Source organism: Canis lupus, chromosome 18, assembly GCF_048164855.1.
Source record: "Canis lupus baileyi chromosome 18, mCanLup2.hap1, whole genome shotgun sequence".
Classification (NCBI taxonomy): domain Eukaryota; kingdom Metazoa; phylum Chordata; class Mammalia; order Carnivora; family Canidae; genus Canis; species Canis lupus.
In genome coordinates this window covers 20,864,613-20,889,085 of record NC_132855.1, presented here as the reverse complement: position 1 = coordinate 20,889,085, position 24,473 = coordinate 20,864,613, and the positions used below count along the sequence as shown (strand labels likewise).

General features: G+C 38.3%; 1 long non-coding RNA gene across 5 annotated transcripts in view; it reads right to left on the bottom strand.

Moving 5' to 3' along the window:
• The window catches only part of LOC140608813 (uncharacterized), a 151,118-nt gene that overhangs the window by 56,389 nt on the left and 70,256 nt on the right, over nt 1–24,473 (bottom strand). Inside the window, exon 6 of one of the 5 annotated variants that reach the window (XR_012010793.1) lies at nt 17,095–17,154. The exons of the other annotated variants lie outside the window; for them this stretch is intronic. This is a non-coding gene — a long non-coding RNA (uncharacterized lncRNA). The remainder of the gene's footprint in view (nt 1–17,094; nt 17,155–24,473) is intronic. 5 annotated transcript variants of the gene reach the window in all.

Sequence of the window (24,473 nt, the reverse complement as noted above, 5' to 3'; positions counted from 1 at the left end):
TGGCTGGCCCAGTCAGCAGAGCATGGGACTCTTGATCTTAGGGTCATGGGTTCAAGCCTTCCATTGGGGAGTAGACATTACTTAAAAAAAAAATAATAAAAGGGGACACCTGGGTAGCTCAGCGGTTGAGCATCTGCCTTCAGCTCAGGCCATGATCCCGGGATCCAGGATCGAGCCCCGCATCAGATTCCTTGTGGGGAGCCTGCTTCTCCCTCTGCCTATGTCTCTACCTCTCTCCCTGTGTCTCTCATAAATAAATAAATAAAATCTTAAAAAATAATAATAAAATAAAAAATTTAAAAACAAAATCTAATCAAGATTATGACTCTCCTTTTACCACAGTGCCTGGGATCCTTCTTTGATCAACCATAGAATTTACCACAGGCTTTTAGGTCGCCCCTGAGTGCAAAGATTGCAAATAGTATTAAATATCAAGCACTCCAAAGTTTCACTCATAAAAATGCCCCAAGGGGTAATCAAATTAATTAGTTTTACTATCCTAAGCTAACAAAAGACAAATAAATAGGTCTTCCTTTCTGCTTACCCTGGGCACCTCAGCTCTCTATTTTGAACGGATCCCTCAGAACACCAAAAATGAAGATAAAGTAGCCATTGAGATGAAATCAAAGATATTTTTTCGCTCCAAGACCTCCCTTGAAACAATGTAAAATAACTCTTATCCTGAGAATGAAAACTAACTAACCACGCAGAGAAAAGCTGTTTTGCTCCTGTAGGTGTGCTTCAGTGAGGAATGCCCACAGTGGTACGGGAAGATAAGGACGAGAGGTCCCAGAGTGGATGCTACCCAGCAATGGCTAATCTTGATAACTCAGAGCTGTGATGTCCTCTGCTCTGCACTGTGTTCACATCAATTTCTACAGAAGATCCATGTAACTGCTGTCTCACAGCCTTAAATTTTATGCTCACTACATGTATTCATGTATTAGTTTCCTCCTGCTGCTATAATAACTTACCACAAGTCAAGTCACTTAAAACAATATAAATTTATTCTCTTATGGGTCTGGAGGTCATAAATCTTAAATCAATTTCACTGGGCTAAAGTCAAGGTGTCAGCCAGGCTGGTTCCTTCTGGAGGCTCTGAGGAAGAATCCATTTCCTTGATTTTTCAGCTTTTAGAGGTCACTTGTATTCCTTGGGTTGTTGTCCCTTCCTCAATCTTCAGAGCACATCATTCCAGACTCTGCTTCTGTCATCACCATGTAGCATTCTCCCCATCCCCCCACACCTTCTCTGTTTCTTGCATTCCTCTGAAGGACCAGTGATTACGATGGGCTCACGTTGATAATCCAGGATAATCTCCTAATTAATTCAATCACATCTACGAAGTCCCTTTTTCTATATAAGGTTAGAGGCACAGGTTCATTCCCTGAGTTAGAGCATGGACATACCTGGGAACCTTTTTCAGTCTTCAACACTGGGTTAGGGGGGGTCTGGACTAATGATGAGGCTGTGGAAGTGAGATGGACTCTCCCATTCATGCAGCTCTGAAGCCCTACCAACCACACATACATGGTTCCAAGTGTACAAGGGGCAGAGACTGAAATAGGCATTTTCTGTCTTCATAGTTCACAATAATACACAATGGTGTAAGAGAGCTGTATAGAAAAATAAGGCATATTTGAGCATAAATGAAACTCAGGTCACAGAGTATTTTATGTGGTACAATCAGTATAAAGTACAGATCAGAGACAAAAATGTAACTTTAAATAAGTGGCATTTTAAGCACAATGTCTACTAAAGGAAAAACTAATCTTGGGAGAAAAATGAGGTGTAGCTCTGATTATTTTAAGAATTAAATGAGACAATTTATGTAAGGCATTAAGCATAGTTTCTAAGAGTAAATCCTCAAACATGTTGATTACTATGATTTCTTCCAATACTTGAAATAAAAACTATTTTCTTCCTCTTAGCTTGCAATGATGAATCTACACAAAGTTTATTTCTTGTCAGGTAAGCACTTGTGTTACTACCCCCAAAGAGGGTGCTGACAGTGAGCTGAAGGAAATCTCACAAGACGGCCATCCCAGCAGACCACGATCTTCCCCAGCAGACCACCAGCACAATCTCTGACATGCTTTTCTTTCCTACGTTGACCTCCTTTCCCCGGGTTAAAGTTGAGTAGCCGGGCATCGGCTGCTACTTGGAAAAGTGCTGAGTGGCTGATGTGTGCTGTCAGCATTGTCCAAGGCCAGCCGGAGAATGTCCGTGTGGCTCCTTCCTTTCCGCTTGCATCTGGCAAAGGCTTACACTGTGATGCTTAGGAAGGTGGGAAGTGATGAAAATGCATAGCTCTTTCTAGCCAAATCATACACCCACTTCAAATATCATCTTCCCAATAGTTTGTTGAGCTAGTAGAAACAAGAATGAAAATGACAACAGGAAACCATCATCTGAAGGGAAGTCTAGTCATTGCAGACAAATTTCAGAGTCAGTCTGTGGGTTCCTTATTCTCCCACTAATTGACCTATAAAGGCTTAATGGCACTTATCTCCCATCTGTTTAAAAAAAGGGGGGTATTCATAATTATTAAATGAAAAATGCATTAAGGGACGCCTGGGTGGCTCAGTGGTTGAGCATCTGCTTTTGGCTCAGGGCGTGATCCCAGGATTCCGGGATCGAGTCCCACTCTCTGCAGGGAGCCTGCTTTTCCCTCTGCCTATGCCTCTGCCTCTCTCTGTGACTCTCATGGATAAATAAATAAAATCTTTTTTTTTTAAGATTTTATTTATTCATTCACGAGAGACACACACAGTGAGTGAGAGGGGAAGAGACACAGGCAGAGGGAGAAGCAGGCTCCATACAGGGAGCCCAATCCTGGGTCTCCAGGATCACGGCCTGAGCTGAAGACGGCGCTAAACCGCTGAGCCACCCGGGCTGCCCAATAAATAAAATCTTTAAAAATAAACTACGTAAAAATGTACCTATATCAACAAGCAGGTAAATAGTAGGTGATCTACCTTTGGCATCCTCCTTTTGTCTTCCTGACCTGACACAGTTCAAATTCATCACTGAGCTTGGTGAACTTGACTCTCTCCTTCTCCTCTCACCACTTTGAACCCCCAAAAGTCTTCTGCCAAACTATTCACTTTTCATTTTTTTAAACCTCGTGATACTTTCCAGCAAAGGAAGGAAGAGGTAACCAACCCTCCAAGTGAAAATCATCCATCACTCTTGTTCTTCCAAAATCCTTTCTCTCTCTCTCAGCACTAACCTCTACTTCCTTATAATTCTGGCAGTCGAGTCCTTTGGTGCTCTGGTTTGCCTCTAGAACATTGCTTCTCTCCCTTGGTTTTAATGTGATTCTTTTTTATGGGAAATACAATATTGGCAGAATGAGGTGTTTTTTTGTGGTTTTCTTAATCCCACTGTGACATGCTCCTAAAATATTTGATAAATGACACTAGTCTTGTTAAAATGTTTTTGTCATCTAAATGGTATTGAGGGAAATATCTAAGGGTCCATATCTTTATGCAAGAATTACAGAATGGGGACGCCTAGGTGGCTCAGTGGTTGAGTGTCTGCCTTCGGCTCAGGCCTTGATCTCGTGGTCTTGGGATCGAGTCCCACGTTGAGCTCCCCGTAGGGAGCCTGCTTTTCTCTCTGCCTATATCTTTGCCTCTCTGTCTCTCATGAATAAATAAATAAAATCCTTACCAAAAAAAAGAATTATAGAATGGTTCAAAGATGAAAGATTTGGTTTTCTTAGTAAAAATGAGTACCGCCTTCATCTGAACAACTATCACTTGCCAAAAGGTAATTACAAACAGTCAGATTAGGGGTTAGACGAAAGTAGGTAATTACAGAGCTAAGGAAAGAAAAAGAAGATGAGGTCATTGAATACTTAAAAAATAAAAAAGTGAGGATTAGAGTTCCCTCTTCAAGGTTATCAATTCAGTGGAGGTTTGGGGCAAGGTAAACTGCCTCTGTATAAATCATTCTCCTTGTGGAGAGTGATTACCCCCATCAAATAGGTCAACCAACTAACCCAAACTCAGATACAGAAAGATGGATCATAAGTGGGATAAGGGGAAATATATACATATATTCATATATATTCATATATATACATACAAATATATGAATACATTTGTTGAGGAATAAATATCAAAGTTCACAGTACAAAGAGATGCAGGAATTAAGACATAACACAAACTCAGAAGGAAAAGGTAAGTGGGGCAATATTTATTATGTCAGTTTAAAGACTAAGACCTATTAATATTTCCTGCCCAAGGCTTCAGAATTGTTCTCACTCTCCTATAATCATCTAGCCTCAGACAATGAGATTATATGTACACATACAATCATCCAGTGAGACAATTTGGTTACATATACCATTTTCTTACTTCCTCTAGGGCTTCCTAGCATTGCTTGAAATCTAATAGGACCAGAATGTTATGAAAGAAAATGAGTCTGTACAGTCCATTTCAGGCTTACTTTCATACAATATATTTAAATGCTCCCGTAATTTACTTGAATACCTATGTTCAGTAGGTAATAAAGAGAATGATTAATATGTAATGGCTATGGAACAGAAAAGGAATTGGCACACCCAGCCATGAGTCCTAGTAATTTGCATGGCAAATCATTAATATCTCCCTGCCCCTGTAGGGCCAACCTCACACTGAATAATCTTTACCTTATGTATATCACAAATCATTGTGCATATAAACCTGGTTCTTCAATAAGCTGACCACCACAGCTTATAGAATGTAGCCTGGTATTTAAGGGCAGGACCCCCACACACACACCCTGTACACAGTCCCAATCTTCTTTTCCAACATTTCTCAGCACTTGCTTATAAAAGTTCACCACTCCAAACAGACTAGCATATTCCCTATTTCCATGCATACTCCCATCTCACTCATCTTGGGCCACCTGGAAAATCAATGGAATGTCCTCCTACATCAAATCATTAGAATAAAATATCTTAGAATTTTGTCACTGAATGTGGTTTTTCAGATCATTTGATCTAATCTCCTAATTTATGAGTTTCCAAAAGTGACCCAACTTAGACCTGAGCATCTATTTTTTTCTGCTTTTTCATCCTGAACTCTATTGCTGTGCAAATTCAGGAGTAAACCAAACCATAAAGACTTGTGTTGAAGAATTACTGATTAACTATGCAAACAGGTAGAAGTAAGTGGAATGGAGACATCCAGGTTGCAATAAGCAAACTTAGAGCCCAGATCTAGGTTTCTAATACTATTCTCAAATAAAAGGAACCAGGACCCCTTGGAGAAATGGCTAATTCTAGGACTGGGTCAGGAAATAAATTCAACACAAGCGTGAAGTAAGGAAGTTCTCAAAAAACCCACAATGATTAGGTATGTCAAAGGGCTAAAGAAGCCAACTGAGAGAGTCCCCAGTAGCCAAAGCAGGAACAATTTGAGCAACAAAGTAAATAAAGTAGTATTGGACTATAACTGAAAAAATAAGATAAATACCCATGAGTCCATACTAATATAAATCAATGATTAAATAAAGGAGAATAGACACATCTTTTGATTAGAAGAATTCCCAACAGTTTATATAAATACTCCACCCTCAAAGAAGGATAACTCCCTACTCCTTAAGTGTGGACTGCACACACTGAGTGTCTGCCTTTGGCTCAGGGCTTGATCTTGGTCTAGGGATTGAGCCTCACATCAGGCTCCCTGCTTCTCCCTCTGCCTATATCTATGCCTCTCTCTGTGTCTCTCATGAATAAATAAATAAAATCTTTTTTTAAAAAATGTAATAAGGTATCCTGGATGGAATCCTGGAGCAGCGAAAGAATATTATGGGAAAACTAAGAAAATCTGAACAAAGTACAGACTTCAGTCATTAATACTATTTCAATATCTGTTTATTAACTGTGACAAATGTACCATATTAATGTAAGATGCTAATAACGGGAAGCTGGGTATGGGGTACATGGGAACTCTGTACTATCTTTGCAATTCTTTATAAATCTAAATTATTCTCAAATTAAAAGCTTTATTTAAAAGAACACGGCAGGGGTAGTGAGAAGTTTGGAGGGGTGAGCAGGCAGAGCGATGGACAAGAAATAGGGAATGAAAATATGGAGCCATCAGGAAGGAGCCCGAATCTAGCTGGAAGTCAGAGGGTTCTCGGCTCTGGAGTAAACTAGGTTCACCTGGGATCCTTCTATTTGTGATTCTTGAACTCCTCCCTGTACCACCCCCACCCTCAGCCTACTAACCTCTCAGTCTTAGTCCTGAAAGGATATGACTCACAAAGAGGCCACCCCCATGGTTTTAAGTAGAGACAGAGCAAGGGGGAATAAGGGGAAAGGGTTAAAAAGAAATTCAGGGGATCCCTGGGTGGCTCAGTGGTTTAGCACCTGCCTTCGGCCCAGGGAGTAATCCTGGAGTCCTGGGATTGAGTCCTGGGATCGAGTCCCATGTCGGGCCCCCTGTATGGGGCCTGCTTCTCCCTCTGCCTGTGTCTCAGCCTCTTTCTCCCTGTGTCTTTCATGAATAAATAAATAAAATCTTAAAAAAAAAAAAAAAAAAGAAATGCACCCTGAAGGCCTTTGCCCCTTCCTTCCCTTCCTTCCCTTCTCCTTCCTTCCTTTCCACATCATGTCTCCTGCCTTATCTCTTCTTGGGAAAGGATACGGCATAATGATTATTCTTAACATTACAGGTATGTGAATTAGAGTCTAATCGGGTCAACAAGCTACTATGAGTATCTGAAACAGAGGAAATTGGGAACACAAGAGATAGAAGAGCTAAAACGCAAACGAGAGAACAGTGAGGCATCCTGAGAGAGGCAGAAGCAGGAGGCCACTGCATCATCACCCCTGACCTAGAAGGCTAAGGGAGGGAGGAGGCGGTTACCTGAGCCTGGGAATGGGGTCACCTCACAGCAGCTAGAACCATGCTGAAGAGAGAAACATGAGGCTTCTTCCTTCCTCTTGCCCTTTAGTCTCCCACTTCTGTTCAGAAGCCAGGGAAATGCAGCCTGCAGACGACTACCCTCCTGTAACACCGGCCAAGCAGGGCAAGGGTGGGGATGAACCTGGGGCAATTGGGTCTACGCAGTAAGCCATCTCTTTAGAACTATTTCTAGTCTGATGCACAATTACATCTGGGTGAAACCAGCGGATTGTTGAGGATTTTTTTACTTGGAGTTTTTAAAACCATTTTATATAAGCACCTTCTGCGATAAACATGAATAATCATTCCCAGTTTCTAACTGGCAGGTTGAAATAGAGAGAGCTGTTTGTATGAGATCTCAAAGAAGGTCGGTCATGGGGCCAGGGGAAAACGGATGGTCTGTTTTGGTTGCAGCACTACTTTCTGTTATTCAACCTTCTCTCCATTTTAATTATGCACAGGGCTCCTGACAGAGTGGGAGCTAAAACTGGGAGCCTCGTGCCTTGTTAAAAAAAAAAAAAAATTATTATTCTGCCAAACTTAGCTTTGGAAAAGAGTGGTTTGCTTTTTTCCTTAAAAGCCAGGATTTGTTCTGAACAAAGCTATAGGTCCACCCATTTTAAGAAAACAAACAAAAATTACAAGCAGAGGAGCCAACATTATGTAGCTCCTGTTAGTGTTCAGACACTGGAGGCAGGCAGCCAAGACTCAAGTGGGAAAATGCCACAAATATATAGGTAGAAAAACAGACACATTTAACAGCTTTTTAGACGATGTCTTGTCTTTCTAAGAGTCTTGTAGCCTCTTGAAGGTATCTTTACCGCAAAGGTCCTCTAGAAGTTCAGCGAACTCCAGGGAACACCACAGCCTCTCATTCTAGGTCTTTCTTGTGTTACTGGGTCACTGGATTCTGGCTGTCTTAGCAACACTCTAAGAATTGGGAAAAGTTTGGAAGCTCCTTCAGTTTGGGTTGAAATAGCAGGTCTTAGATTATTGGTCTTGTCTGCAGCCTCCCTGGAGATTTCATATTGGACCTTTCTCTGCTCAACTTGGGATCTTGGGGAGCTGAACAAAGGTGGATTTGACTGTTCCAAAGACACTGTGTCATGTAAATTCATCATTTAGGCTTGAAGGGCTCTTAGATTCCTGGGGTGTGAAACCAGAGAATGAGAAGTTATGCTGGTGGTTTTACAGTTCCCAATGTCTCTTCCTGAGGTGATAAATACCTATGTCTGAAAGAATTTAAAATGAAATTAACACTGCTGTGGAAAACCCAAACCATGAATGAGTTGATCTAGTATTACCAAAGTTTTACTACCCTAAATTCAGTCTTCTCAATACACTGTACTTAGGACATAAAGTTGGGGAGAGAATGATGATGAAAACTTTTTTTTAAATATTTTATTTATTTATTCATGAGAGACACAGAGAGATAGAGAGGCAGAGACACAGGCAGAGGGAGAAGCAGGCTCCATGCAGGGAGCCCGATGTGGGAGTCGATCCTGGGTCTCCGGGATCATGCCCTGGGCTAAAGGCGGCGCCAAACCGCTGAGCCACCAGGGCTGCTCCTGATGATGAAAATTTAATAAGGAGGTGTGAATGAGCTTTATGCCTCTGAAAATATTTTTCAGTTTATTTTCTTTTAAGGTTTTATTTATTAATGAGAAGCACAGATTGAGAGAGAGAGAGAGAGAGAGAGAGAGGCAGAGACACAGGCAGAGGGAGAAGCAAGCTCTATGCAAGGAGATCACACCCTGAGCCAAAGGCAGACGCTCAACCGCTGAGCCACCAGGCATCCTAATATTTTTCAGTTTAACTTCATAATCACTAAACACCAGTGCAAGTTGTATAGGACCCGAGATCCATAGATACAAACAGCAATCCTGCTGACTACAAGCATTCATTCAAATTACACTGGAGTAGAGCATACAAATTTTCCCTTTTATTATGTACAGATATGTATTAATTTTATTTCATCAAGGCAAGGGAAATTTATTACATTTATCAGTGTTATTATTATTGTTTTTATAAAATTCATGCAACTGCACATCAGCCACTTTAACAAGCAGTTTCTTTTGTAAACTTAAACCAAAAGTAAAGCTGCCTTTGAACTTAAAATAGAAGCTTTATTAATAAAAGACCTTTGAAGTGATATAAAAATCACCAGTACTTCATTATCTTTTTGTCCTGGGAACTTTCTAAAATGAGTAACAGCCTCATTTGCAAACAGGAAACTCTGCAAGCTATACTGAGAGCAAAGCTTAGGTATTAGGTCAGTTGCTTACAAATATTTTAGAACAAGCATGACTTCAGCATTTCAATATTGGCTAAAACAGCTTTAATATGCAAGACAGGATGTAAGATGCTTAGCTGATCCAAATGCCAGTCTATGGATTTGAAAGACTAAAGATCACATCACTAGAAGGTTGACAGAAGTGACACTTTGCAAAGTGCCAATGATTTATGCCAATGTCGTGCTTGATGATCCTGTTATAGACAGCACTGTCATTAAAAAGTCCCTGCTGACTGCCTTCTACATTTATGGTGCACAAATTATAGGTGAGCCCAAAGATCGAAACCTCCCTGCCTTTTAGATTTCAATGACCATGTATTTCTCAGGTTAGTTACTGCATGTACCCTCCTTTCTACCTGCTTCTTTATTTCATCTATAAACACAACAATGAGAGGGCAGGAGATGAAATTTATTCTGCTAAGAAATGTGAAAGTTATAAATGCATTTTCTTCAAGCTCCTACAACCATAAACTGGAAAGGGATATTTTTCAAGTGCCAAAAGTCTTCCACAATCTGCTCTCATTATGGAAAAAGACGCCAAACACAGAGCTTTAGAGTAAGCTGTCAGGATTACTACGGCTTGACCTTTAGCAATGTTTATGATATTCTAGCACTGTATGGTGACTTGGGCATTCCCCAAATAACTCTTAAAACAGCAAGGAGCAGCTGAGATTATCCTCTTAAATATTTCATTTAAAAATTTTTCAAAAAAAAAAAAAAATTTTTCTGCTAAACTTCTGTCTCAAATATATAAATAGTTATTGTGTAAATAGAATTGAGTATTTAGAAATATGCTGAAGGCAATTTTTTATTTTTATCTTTCATTTTTTAAAGTTTTTTTTTTAATTCCAGTTAGTTAACAGACAGTGTAATATTAGTTTCAGGTGTACAATACAGTGATTCAGTACTTCCACACATCACCCAATGCTTATCACCATCTACAAGTCAATGTTTTAATGGCATTGTTCTAAAATCCCATTTATAGACACCAATCATTTTATATTGTACTTGAAAAAATACTCCAGATTTTATTAATTTTTTTAAAAAATATTTTTTTAAAAAAATTTTAATTTATTTATTAGAGACAGAGAAAGAGAGAGAGAGAGGAAGAGAGAGAAGCAGGCTCCATGCAGGGAGCCCAACGTGAGACACGATCCCAGGTCTCCAGGATCACGCCTTGGGTTGAAGGCGGCACTAAACCACTAAGCCACCGGGGCTGCCATTATGGCCTAATCTTAATTTACTAAAGTGAAGTCAAGATGAAAGGAACTGACTTGTTTCTTTTTAACAAAGATTACAACAGACTTACAGTTGTTTATTTTTCTGAAAAATCTCAGACAAACTGGGAAACATTTATATGTGCTTAATGTGCTTTATATGTGTTTGAGTGACCACTTTCAGTTTCTTTGTATTTTTACCTCACAAGAAAATAGATGACTTTGAAAATACAACATGAAAAGAAACCAGCCCAGAAAATTTAATTGCAATTCTAATATTTAGAATTTATAGTGTTGGTAGTGTTCTTTCCTTACTATGCTATTAAATATAAGCTCATACTAAATAGAGTTCATAGACTACTTTATTTTTTTAAAAGGTTTTATTTTTAAGAAATCACTACAAACAACACGGGGCTCAAACTTACAATCCCAAGATCAAGAGTCACCTGTTCCACTGATGAGTCAGCCAGGTGCGCACAGAATAAAGACTAAATTTTTCAAAATGAAAACCATCAAAGAAAAAATTTATGTTGAAAACTAAAAAAATTATAAAACAAGAACTACCTTTTAGTTTAGTTGTTTTTTTGTTTTTTGTTTTTTGTTTTTAATGGAGATGAAATAGAAAGCTCGATCTAAAGTAGCCATATGACATGGGCACCTGGGTGGCTCAGTCGGTTGAGTATGGGACTCTTAATTTCGGCTCAGGTTGTGATCTCAGGGTGGTGAGATGAAGCCCCACTTTGGGCACCAGGCTCAGCGGGCAGCCTGCTAGAGATTTTTTCTCTCCCTCTCCCTAATCCCCTCCCCACCCATCATACGTGCTCTCTTTCTTGCTCTCTCAAATAAATAAATAAACCTTTAAAAAATAAAATAATCTATGACAGTTTTAATCGAGATTTACTTCTCAGAAAACCAACCATGCTAAGAATTAGAATACAGGGCTTCCGGGGTGGCTCAGTGGTTTAACGCCGCCTTCAGCCCAGGGCCTGATCCTGGAGACCTGGGATCGAGTCCCATGTCAGGCTCCCTGCATGGAGCTTGCTTCTCCCTCTGCCTGTGTCTCTGGCTCTCTCTCTCTCTCTCTCTTTCTCTCTCTCTCTGTCTCTCATGAATAAATAAATAAAATCTTCAAAAAAAAAAAAAATGAGAATACATACCACCTTCTGTTAGCTGGAGGCAGCAGAGGCTGACAGCAAGGAGACATGGGAATCAAAGCTTCAGCCAAAGGGACTAGAATTTAGGGACAGCTTCAACTCCAAAGGATACCAGTGCCCAGTGGAAAGTTGAGACACCCCTCCAAGCAGACTGATTGGCTTTACATATCAGAGGCAGGGCAGGTAGATCAGGATGTCATAGGAATGATGAGTGTGGGGGCAAATACTTAAATGGTTGCCCCAAAATAAGTGTCATTAAAACTTTAAAATTTTAGGGGTGCCTCGGTGGGCAGGCAGTTAAGCTTCCAACTCTTGGTTTCAGCTCAGGTCATGATCTCAGGGTCCTGGGCTCGAGCATCTCAACTAGCTCCTCACTCAGTGGGAATATTCTCTCTCTCCCTCTGCCTTTGCCCCTCCCCACACTGGTTCACACTGTCTGTCTGTCTGTCTCTCTCAACAAATAAAAATAAATAATTAAAAAAATATATTTTTTAAAGACTTTAAAATTTTAACTACAAGTAGTACATTATAATATCCTCCTTATTTAAAAAAATTAAACATGGGGTGCCTGGGTGGCTCAGTTGGTTAAGCATCTGCCTCCAACTCCCTGCTGAGTGGGGAGTCTGCTTCTCCCTCTCCCCCTGCTTGTGCTCTCGCTCTCTCTCTTACTTGCTCAGTTTCTCAAATAAATAAATAATCTTTTAAAATAAATTAAAAATTAAACATAACAGATAAAGCTAAAATTTATTTCCACCCACTAGATGCTCCAGACCTATTAAAGTTCATTTACATATTAGAAACGACCTAAATGCTAACCAACATGGGAGGATAGCTAAACAGACTACGATATACACATACCCAGAAGTACTACGCAACTTTGGATTAACAAAATTTTTTATGCATTAACATGGAGAGATCTCTAAGACATACTGCTGAGTCAAAAAACAAATTACCGAATGACATATACCTTTTATAGCATTTATGTAAAATATGTCACTTACATAAATAATATTAACACTCATATTCGGGAATCATTTTGCGGATCCTACCACCTATGTCTGGCCCCATCTTTGACACATAATCATGGATCATCTCATGACTTGTTTTCTAGTGTTTACACTATTAGTTAATTTTTTATTTAAGTAGTTTGAGAACACTCTACAGCACCAAGTGTGCCCAGAATAAGCACTCAGTAATACCATTAGACAAATACTTTTATGCCTCATAAGACTGGTGATAAAAGGTGACAGCTACAATTCTTCTAAGTTTATTTGAATATGCTTAAGGAAGACTCTTACCTATAGAGAACAAACCGAGGGCTTATAGAGGGAGGTGGGCAGGCAAGGGACTAAATGGGTGATGGGGATTAAAGAGTGCACTTGTTGGGATGAGCACTGGGTGTTATATGTAAGTGATAAATCACTAAATTCTACTCTCAAAACCAGTATTACCCTATATGTTAACTAACTAGAATTTAAATTTTAAAAATTGAAACAAAAAAAATGAATTGGCTTAAGGAAAATATGAGGTTCAGTGTAAATGTTTATTTTCTTTTAATAAGAGAAAAGTAATGACATTTTTGTTTTACAACTTTCAGAATTTTCATGAATACAGAAAGGCTACTGGTCTATTTTCCACTTACTGATAATTAGTAACCACTTACCATACTTAGTAAAAACTATTTTATTGTCTTTTACTCATTTTACTGTGTTGCATATTCACTATGCAGCTTGGGAGAAAATAGGACCAGTTTAAGAATTCTCAGACTAGTAATTTGTCCCTCTATATAAGTATTTGTCTGATTAAAAACCAACAACAACAACAAAAAAACCACTTTTACTTTAAGCTAAAGTACAATTCACTGGCTCCATGAATAAATGGCATCTAATCTAATAGAGAACTTGAATTAAGTCATTGAATGAGGTTTTTTTGCCTTAAAAAAGTCTCATTGCCTTTTCAACACCTCCCCCCTCCAGCTTGCTCCCATTACTGTAGTAATCATACTTATAATGACTCTTCTCACCTAAAGGAAAACATGAGAAAGTTATGTTTTATATCTTGGCTCTATAAAGGATACAGTCAATATGTTTCACATTGTAATAACTACAGATAATCTCAAAGCATGCAATGAAATTATCTGTTTTAATCCAGAAGCATCATGCAAAGGTTACATTGTTTAAGTGACCAAATCTTAGTTCTGTGGATCATTCTGTGGATCAGAACTTAATGGATCATCTGCAAACAAATGTTTAAAAATAATCCTCAAGTTTATATTTTCTCTGCTTTTCACATTGTATTATTTCACACAACAAAATCAAATCTTCTTAGTTACAGTCAACACTAAGCTAACTTCCCAGTTGTATCTCCAACTATTCCCCTAAATACACTACATGCTACTGTTGTACAACATTTCTCACTTCCTGGGGCATTTTTCCAAAAAAGGGTTTTTAACACATGTTCTTCCTCCTACCTAGAATCTCTTGCCCAGAATGCCTTACCTATTGTTTTTATAAACTCCCAAGGATCCTTTCAGACCCAGCATCAATGAAACTTCCATATTGCCAACCAGGCAAGGAAAGTTATTGCATGCTTTGCACTTTTCTTCTCAGTTGGATTTCTCTTATAAAACTGGGTTTACCTATTTATAAAATTCTAAGTTTCTTGATGGCAGAGACTGTCTTCCTCATATTTGCATTTTCAGAAACTAATTACAGGATCTACACCAAATAAGTGTTCACTCAATATTTACAGAATTAGTGAATTCCTTTTCATTTCTTTTCTATGTAACTGTCCCAGATGACTTAGCATAAGACATTTGATGGCTACAGATAGAAGAGCCCTGCAAGCCAAAGGGGCCTAAATGGGGCACTGGTGAGAAGCCTGCCTTGGTCAGTGAGCAGGAAGTTCACAAAAATAATTTGTTTCTTCAAAATGCAACATTTCTTCATAACACAAAGGGTCTCAGTTAGTTGACAGCCTTTAAGACAGAAGTTCTTTATTCCCTATGACATAATTGGCATTGAAAGAAAAGTGACCTTAGAATCTTAACCTAGAAAATGTAACTTTTCCTTTGTTTAAAAAGAAAATAATGAAGAAAGCTTAACTGAGGAAGGGAGCCAAGAAAAAGTAGTTATCTGGGAATTAAACAAGCCATTTCAACTTTTCAGACTAAAAGCAAACAAAATGCAACAAAAACAGCAGAAACAGCCTCCCCTTTTCTTTCATACGTAGCATATTCTTTTTTATTAAGATTTTATTTATTTATTCATGAGAGACAGAGAGAGTCAGAGACATAGGCAGAGGGATAAGCAGGCTCCATGCAGGAAGCCCAATGTGGGACTCGATCCCAGGACTCCAGGATCACACCCTCAGTCAAAGGCAGATGCACAACCACTGAGCCACCCAGGCATCCCTCATACGTAGCATATTCTTAATAAGAACATAAATAGTCTTCTATACTGGTTCAGATTGAACCTTTTAGTAGCTTGAGTGCAAACACAAAGCTGAGAATTCACTGCCTGCTTTATTCTTGCATATCACCTTGAGGCTCAGATGCTTTTGTTTACAAGTGTGCTCTAAGATCTTCAGAAACATTTGGGAAATCTCTAATCTATTAGCAGGTGTTTAAAGAGCACTCACCTCATGAATTCATAGAAAGGGAATTAACATTAGGGACACGAACAAATTAATTTATTATAACATTAACGAAGTTTAAGCTTCTAGCAATGTGTTTATACGGTCATAGATTTTGTAAAACTTGCAAAAATAAGATATATTTATATTTAATAAGAGGAGACCACTGTCTCTTTGATTCTGACTTTGCTTCCATCACACTTTCTCATCCAGGCATCTTAAAGAAGCCACAAACATTTTGAGATCCAAGGGGAAGATAAATCGGTATACATTTAGGTTGGGCTTAGTGAGATAGTTATGTGGTCTGCAATTACTTCCATGAATAAGTAAGTTATGACCAGCCATTCCCAACACAAGAATGACTTTCAAGAATACATCTACCACCCACTGTACAAACTAACTCAATGTCAGGATCTGAAACTATAGGGACAGATCTTGTTTTGTCATATATTTGGAAAGTGTGATGGAGGGACTACTCACTGTAGTCCCTATGTCCTCTGTGCCTTTGCTCTCCTTTCTTCTACCCAACCCTGCCTCCCTACTTCCTCCAGTGAAAATCCAACACAAGATCAGATCAAATGCCATTTCCTCAGTGAAGCCTTCCCCAGTATAGAATAAACCTCTCCATTTTCTGTTCTGTTGCTTTTGTGTGTGTCTCTATTTAAAAAACAAATGTGGGATCCCTGGGTGGCGCAGCGGTTTGGCGCCTGCCTTTGGCCCAGGGCGCAATCCTGGAGACCCGGGATCGAATCCCACATCGGGCTCCCGGTGCATGGAGCCTGCTTCTCCCTCTGCCTGTGTCTCTGCGCCTCTCTCTCTCTCTGTGACTATCATAAATAAATAAAAATTAAAAAAAAAATGCTAGTTGTATTTTAATTATTTGTGAACATGACTATTTCTTCCACTAAACTGTAAACTCTTTAAGGACCAGAAAATGTCTTATTTGACTTTGTACTTCCCACCGTGTCAACCATAGTGTCAAACAATGGTGCCTAGAAAATGTTGATGTGAACTTCATTTTCTAAATTGGCCTGTTCTTTTGTTAACATGAAACTGAACATATTTATTTGCCTCATGCACTGTTTCTTCTATTAAAACAGGGCTCCCACACAAAGATATAAAGATTGAGACACAGATATACATATGTATCATTGATATGTAAACAATTAAAAATCTAGTAATCTAAGTCTGAGTGGCTTCATAAAATGAAGTTCTAGGTAGTAAATTAATCTTTGCAAGACTAAGGGCTTAAAAGAAGACAGAAAAGACCATTGAAGGTCACAATTTGCATATTGATCTAACTGTATGCTTATTCTCTTACAAACACATAATTAACTTTGCTTTTATTGAATTTTGGTTCTAAACCAATTTTATTAGTCATAGTTTCACTAGTAATTTCAGTGAAGAATGAGAGACAGATGTTAGTTAAGAAGGTAGCATGTATACTAATGTATCTGGATATTAGATTTAATACATACCAAATGTACTGCTTTGTAGGTATTGGATTTGATCAGTAGCTGTGTTCCATTCTTACAATATTTTTTAGGGCAGAAAATATTTCACAGTAAGGACTAAACTGAGTCTTAAAAGTATAATATAAAGAAGATATACAAGTAAGTCGTAATTAGAAACCCAAATTATCTGGTATGAAAGCAGGAGAATTAATTGCAGTAACATGATCTCTCCCTAAGTAGTGAAGTTTTTTTAAATGTCTTTCCTACGATCAGAGATAGTAGTGAAAGTGCACTGATTTGGAAATCAGAAGGTTGAAGCTGAGTCCTGGCTGTGCCTTTTATTAGTTGTAGGATTCTGAATGAGATGGTTTAACTCAATAGCTCTCAGTTTCCTGAGAAATGGGAATAATTATATTTACTATGACTATTTGTTCTGCATACCTTATAGGTCTGAGAAGTCGATGAAATTCATCTGTTGATTCATCAGCAGGAATTTAGTACCTATGCCAGATAATGGATATTTAAAAGATTTGTAGATTTCAAAGGTCTACAGAAATAAGGGGGATTATTTAATAGAGAAAATATTTTATTTGGGTACTGAAATATTAGGGTAAGAAACATAAATGTGGAACTTTTGAACAGAAAAATGACATTTTAATTGGAGCAAAGCCCTGCCTTCATGGCTTAGGCAAAAGACAAACATTTCAGCATTTTATCCCTAACCTAACACCAATGCTAAACTCATCCTGTATATGTGTATATATATATATATATATGAATTTCTATATATAGAAATTATATATAATTTATATATGTTTGTATAATATATATATTTCTATATATACATGAAATTCTAAATGTGTATATATATACACACACGCATACATACAACACATATATGTGTATACACTCATATACTATATGGAGAGGCTACATGATGAAATAGAAAGTAGAAAATCAGAAAACCAGATTAGGGTGCCTGGGTGGCTTAGTTAGTTAAGCATCAGACTTCGGCTCGGGTCGTGGTCCTGGTGTCCTGGGATCGAGCCCCACATCAGGCTCCCTGCTTGGCAAGGAGTCTGCTTCTCCCTCTCCCTCTTCCTGCCCCCTGTTTGTGCTCTCTCACAAATAAAATAAATAAAATCTTTAAAAAAAAAACCAACCCTGGATTATAGTCCTGACTGCAGTACATACATAAAACACATACTATGTGTCTATATGTGTATATATACATGCATATATATGAATACAAATGCACATATATAATACACAAATATCTGCCATCCTCCAAAGCCTTGGAATTTACACATGGTTGAATTCTAAGGCAGCTGCTGCCATAGATTAAATCTGTACCAGGATGGCTCCAGTGAGACAGCAAAGGTGAGAGTCATATCCAAGATGCCCTGGGAAGTCCAGGATATCAACTAATCAAAAATATTTAGATGGCTCACTCCTTTGTATAGTCAGTGCTAACTGCTCCAGAGAGGAAAAAAACAAAACAAAACATTCTTACAGCAAAGTAAGTCAGGCTGCCTCCCTAAAAAGTATGAGATTATATGCACATTATAAAGTAAAGACACCAGTACCGCAAGTCAACTATACCATTACTTGGAATGATGGAATGTTCTGTCCCTCACATTAGACCAGATGGAATGTTCATTTCTACTTATTTTGAAGTGCTGATCTAGGAAAAAACCTTTACACATTTGAGACCCTAGAGGGTACTCATTTACCTTAAGACTGAACCTCTGAATATGAAACCATATGGAGAAGCTACATGATGAAGTGGAAAGTAGAAAATCAGAAAACCTGGATTATAGTTCTAACTCTGCAGGCTTGCAAGTCACTGAAACTTGGGCCTCAGTATTCTTTCTCTAAAACAAGGGAGTCGGTTAGACCAGATGTTTTCGCGGGTCCTTTTCTTCTTGATAATATATTATATGATTCTATTATAAAATGAGGGACTAGAGGGGCACCTGGCTGGCTCAGTTGGTGGAGCATGCAACTCTTTTTTTTTTTTTTTTTTAAGATTTTATTTATTTATTCATGAAGAGGGAGAAGCAGGGAGCCCGATGTAGGACTCAGGCCAGGACCCCGGGCTCATGACCTGAGCCAAAGGCAGATGCTCAACCACTGAGCCACCCAGGTGCCCGTGGAGCTTGCAACTCTAGATTTCAGGGTTGTGAGTTCAGGCCCCATGTTGGGTATAAAGATCACTTAAATATAAAAGCTTAAAAAAATGAGGGAAATTTCAAGAAGCAATACAAACTCAGAAATAAGTTTTGCATGTAAGTAGGACAGTGCAGTAAACCCACCCATGGGCCTGTCCCAGGAAATGATGGAAGCATATCAAAGGATGAGCACAGGACCCTCTTCAACCTTTACTCTTAAAAGTCACCTTATTGAGTTGAACCTTGCCTGAGTCTCTGCTTCATTGTGTTCTCCTGATTGCCTCTAATCAAACCATACCTGATTTTATTTCAGGGTCATAAGTTCATCATAAAGTAATAAATTATATAGGAATTCTGCATCATTATTATTCCTAGGCTTTATAGAGAACATAATGTGATTGAAGGACCTATAGACCATTTCCCCATTGCTTATATGTGTGTATGTCTTAAATTTAATGCTGTTCCCTTCTCATACATACACACACAAATATCCTCATAAAAATCATAATCTTCTACTACTATTTAAAATAACATATTGATGAATACTTTGTAATCCAAAGTCTATGAAAATGCTTATTATTTAACATTTCATATTTTATATCTCAGGGAAACATATAATACTTTTCCAAACTATTCAACTTTGTCATGGACCAACTACCTTTATTAAAGATTTCATTTACTTATTTATTTGAGACAGAGACGGAGAGAGAGAGTGTGTGTGTACACTAGTGGGGAGATAGGCAGAGAAAGAGAGAATCTCAAGTAGACTCCCTACTGAGTGCAGAGCCCAAAGCCAGGCTCAACCCCATGACCCACACTGAAATCAAGAATTGAATGCCCAACTGACTGAGCCATTCAGGCACTCCTGGACCAACTACCTTTATTAAATAAATATAGGCTAATGATTAAGTACTAAATGTAGGGTTTGGATCTTTTATTTTTTAAAGATTTTATTTTATTTTTAAATATTTTATTTATTTATTCATAAGAGACACACAGAGAGAAAGAGAAGCAGAGACACAGGCAGAGAGAGAAGCAGGCTCCATGCAGGAAGCCTGATGTGGGAAAAAAAAAAAAAAGGAAGACTGATGTGGGACTCGATCCTGGGACTCCAGGATCATGCCCTGGGCCAAAGGCAGGTGCTAAACCACTGAACCACCCAGGGATCCCCAAAAGATTTTATTTTTAAGTAATCTCTACACCAAACGTGAGGCTTGAATTTACAACCCTGAAATTAAGAGTCACATTCTCTACTGAGTCAGCCAGGCACCCCAGGTTTGAATCTTTTAAAGTTACTAATCTATCTCTAGTCAAAATGTTCCAGAAATCCAAATTTCATAGCCTTCATAAAACTTCAGAGTCTAACACACAGTCTAAGTGACAGAAGTATTTATATATGAAGGTCATGATATCTGGGATTTGCTCTAAAATACTTCATTACCACCCCTCCCAAATAGTGGAAAGGACAGGTGAATCCAGATTGGCCAAATAATATGATGTAGTGAAGCTGAATAACAGGTACACAGGGATCCATTATACTATTCTCTCTATTTTTATGTATGTTTGAATTTTTCCATATGAAAGGTTTTTTCTTTAATGTAATGTCTCTACATAGGGCCCAGCACATCAAAAATTCTTGACAAACATATGCTAAATAAAGTATATTAATAAATGCAAATGTTTTTGAATTCCAATGTGAATTACTGTAACCATTGAAAAATTATATTACCTTCCTGGGTCTTTTTAGTGTATGTTTCCTTTGTACATTATCTAATTCTTTAATCCTATTGCCTTGTTTTGTGATCTAGAAATTACATCAAAGGTGAAGGGAGGCTTGTATATCATCAACAATTAACATTTATAGAATGCTCACTATGTAAACACACAGCACTCTGCTGGACTCTTTTTAATATATAAGACAATAGCATAGAGTGTTATTTACTGAGAAACATCTTTATGAAACCACAGGAAGACCACAGATGAAAAACTAAGGTCATTCCCATATACAGAGAATGCATTTCATCACATTTGTGTTAATTACTACATGCTCTAATTCTAATATACTTGCCATCACTTGCTTACTATGTTAATCCAAATGAGCATGCTGCCACTACATGCAAAACCAAACCACACTGACCAACCTCAAGTGCTGGGATGCCTGCCTCAGTCCATGGACCAATCTTGGGGTTGTGAATTTCAGCCCCAAAGTGGGTGTAGAGATTACTTTTAAAAAATTAAATAAACCCATTATGTATCAACTTAAAAAAAAAGATTTTATATATTTATCTGAGAGAAGAAGCAGGGAGAGTGGCAGGAGAGGGAGATACAGACTCCCCACTTAGCAGGCAGCCCAACAGAACTCGATCCCAGGACCCCGAGATAATGACCTGAGCTGAAGGTAGATGCTCTACTGACTTAGCCACCCAGGTGCCCCATGTATCAACTTTAGTACTAAATACCATTTTAAAAATTATCTGTCACTCACAACTATGACTTTTTACCATATTCATGTTTTCATTGCACCAGTGTGGTTATTCAATTTTTCCTGATACTTGAGATTTACTCTTAGCAAAAATTTTTTTTGAAGATTTTTATTTATTTATCCACGAGAGACACAGAGGGAGAGAGAGGCAGAGACACAAGCAGAGGGAGAAGCAGGCTCCATGCAGGGAGCCCGATGTGGGACTCGATCCCAGGACCCCAGGGTCACATCTTGAGCCGAAGGCAGGCGCCCAACCACTGAGCCACCCAGGAGTCCCCATTTTTAGCAAATTTCAAGTATACAGTATGTGATTATTAACTATAGTCATCATGCCATATACATTAGGTCTCCAGATATTATTCATCTTATAACTGATACAGGTGTTGTATACTTGAGAGGTATACATCATGTTGTATACTTTATATAAAATTTTTATTTATCAAATATAGATTTTTAAAAACCTACTGAAAGTCAGACTTTTAAGAGTAACTTCTTTTCACCATGCACAGATTGAAAAAGAAGATAGAAATAGAATAGAAAAATCATTCTCTCCTGAAAGAGTAGTCACAGAACTTTACTCTAACATTTAAACTTGTTAAGAATTTCACCAGCTAGAATCTAAATTGCTTTAGACTTTAGGGGGTAGAATGTGTGTGAACAAAACACTTTAATTATCTATTTCTACCTATAATAGAACCTGACACCAGTACTTCTCTCTTCACTTTTGCCATGCTTCTTGAACATTAAAAGGGAATTCTTTTGACTTAAGAAACAGATGTAATACATTAACCATGAGTGGATCCTAGTTTGAAAAAAACATTATAGGCATTTGGGGGACAAATGGAGTAATTTGAATAAGGATAGGCTATTAGATGATACTTGGGAATTATTGTTAATTTTCTTAGGTTTAATACTAGTATTAGGGATAGGGGAAAATTTCCTTACTTTTAGGAAGTGTTTGCTTAAGTATTTAGGGTTGAACTGTCATGATATCTGAAACTTTATTTTTAAGTAATCTCTACACCCAACATGAGCCTTAAACTTACAACCCTGAGATCAAGAATCGCATGCTCCACTTGACTGAGCCAGCCAGGCGCCCCACTGAAACTTTATTTTAAATGATTCAGACAGATAAGTAGATAAAGGCAATAAGGCAAATTATTAAAATTTTGTGACTCTGGGACGGTATAAATTCCTGTATGCTTTAAATTTTTTCAAAATAGGGAAACCTGGTGGCTCAGTACTGAGTGTCTGTTTTTGGCTCAGGGCCTGATCCCAGGCTCCGGGATCGAGTCCCACGTCAAGCTCCTGCATGGAACCTGCTTCTCCCTCTGCTTGTGTCTTTGTCCCTCCCTGTGTGTGTCTCCCATGAATAAATGAATAAGGGGATCCCTGGGTGGCTCAGAGGTTTAGCACCTGCCTTCAGCCCAGGGCGTGATCCTGAAGTCCCGGGATTGAGTCCCACGTCAGGCTCCTTGCATGGAGCCTGCTTCTCCCTCTGCCTGTGTCTCTGTCTCTCTCTCGCTCTCTCTCTCTCTTTCTCTCTCTCTGTCTTTCAAGAATAAATGGATGAAATCTTTAAAAAAAAAAAATGAATAGGGATCCCTGGGTGGCGCAGCGGTTTAGCACCTGCCTTTGGCCCAGGGCACGATCCTGGAGACCTGGGATTGAATCCCACGTCGGGCTCCCAGTGCATGGAGCCTGCTTCTCCCTCTGCCTATGTCTCTGCCCCTCTCTCTCTCTCTCTCTCTCTCTGACTATCATAAATAAATAAAAATTTTTAAAAATGAATAAAATATTTTTTAAAATAAATAAAAATATAATACTACATTTTTTCAAAATAGAAAAAAATTCAAAATAAAAACATAAAAAGAAGCTCTTTTTTGTACTTTACTACAACATGCTAAAGGGTGACCTAATGAGAACTGATGTACCCTTTTGACCTAGAAGAGTACTTTTAAAACCAGGTTACTTACTGCCCAAGGGTTCCATAGCTGGGGAACACACAATGAGAAATCAAACCCATCACAAAGGTATCAGTGATGGTTATCATCACCTCAGCAAACTGCCATACACTCAGTACACAGTGCCCTCAGCTACCATCTCCAGATCAATATGGCTCTCAATGACAGATGGCCAAAGCATCCCTATCCACTCAGGTCATTCTTAGTTCACATGGTCCGACAGGATTTGGAGTCTTGTGTCATTAGACTGTCTTTAGAAAACAACTTAGCCATTAAAGGCGGAAGCAAAGCAACAGTGTATGTCAGACAGCACACTGTTGACAGTTTAAATATACTCAGAAAGCTTAAAATGTGTTGATTTTCTGTGTGTTACAATTACATTTTTACTGGAGAAGAATGTATCATTAAAACTTAAATGCATGTTGAAAGCAAAGCTATAAAAAGACTTGCTGTCACAAACTATTTCTAGATACACCATTGCTAGGAAGAAAAAGTAGTATTTCCAACATTGATTTGATCAAAATTGTAATTTCTGTGCAAAGGAAGAGGGGCTTTTGGTCCAAATATAATTTTTAATGTGGTTTAAACTTCACAGAATCTGATTTGAGATCCATTTATTTTGGAGATGGCACATAAACAGGTCACCTATCTCAAAAGAACTTTTGTAGCAACATTTCATGAGGACGCCAACCATTTTCTAGTCAACGCAATATTACCATTTCTTTACCACATAACCCAATATTTTCACTATTAATCACTCAGCCTGTCCCTTGAGTTACCTAAGGGAAGGTATCATCACTTCTGTCCCATAACACATAAACACTTAAATGACACAAGGAAATACTGATGAGGCCCTACATTTACAACAAATGACTATATCTTCCCTATTTTAGTACTTAAATAAAGCATACTCTCTAGTAATTAGGATTTATGTAAAAAAATAGTTCTATAAATAGTCACAAAATTAGTTATGGATGCATCAGAAAGTCCATTTTACTAACTCCAAGCAAGACCTTGGAATACATTTAGGCTATGTTTGTGACATACAAATAACAGATTTATTACTATCAGGAGGCAAATTACTTCTTGCACAAGTACTACTACTGATTTCATTATCTGAGGCTTGGACTCGGCCCAAAATGTATTGACTCACAATATTTTCCTTCATGGCAGGATTTCCATGAACAGTTGCTTTAAATTGAA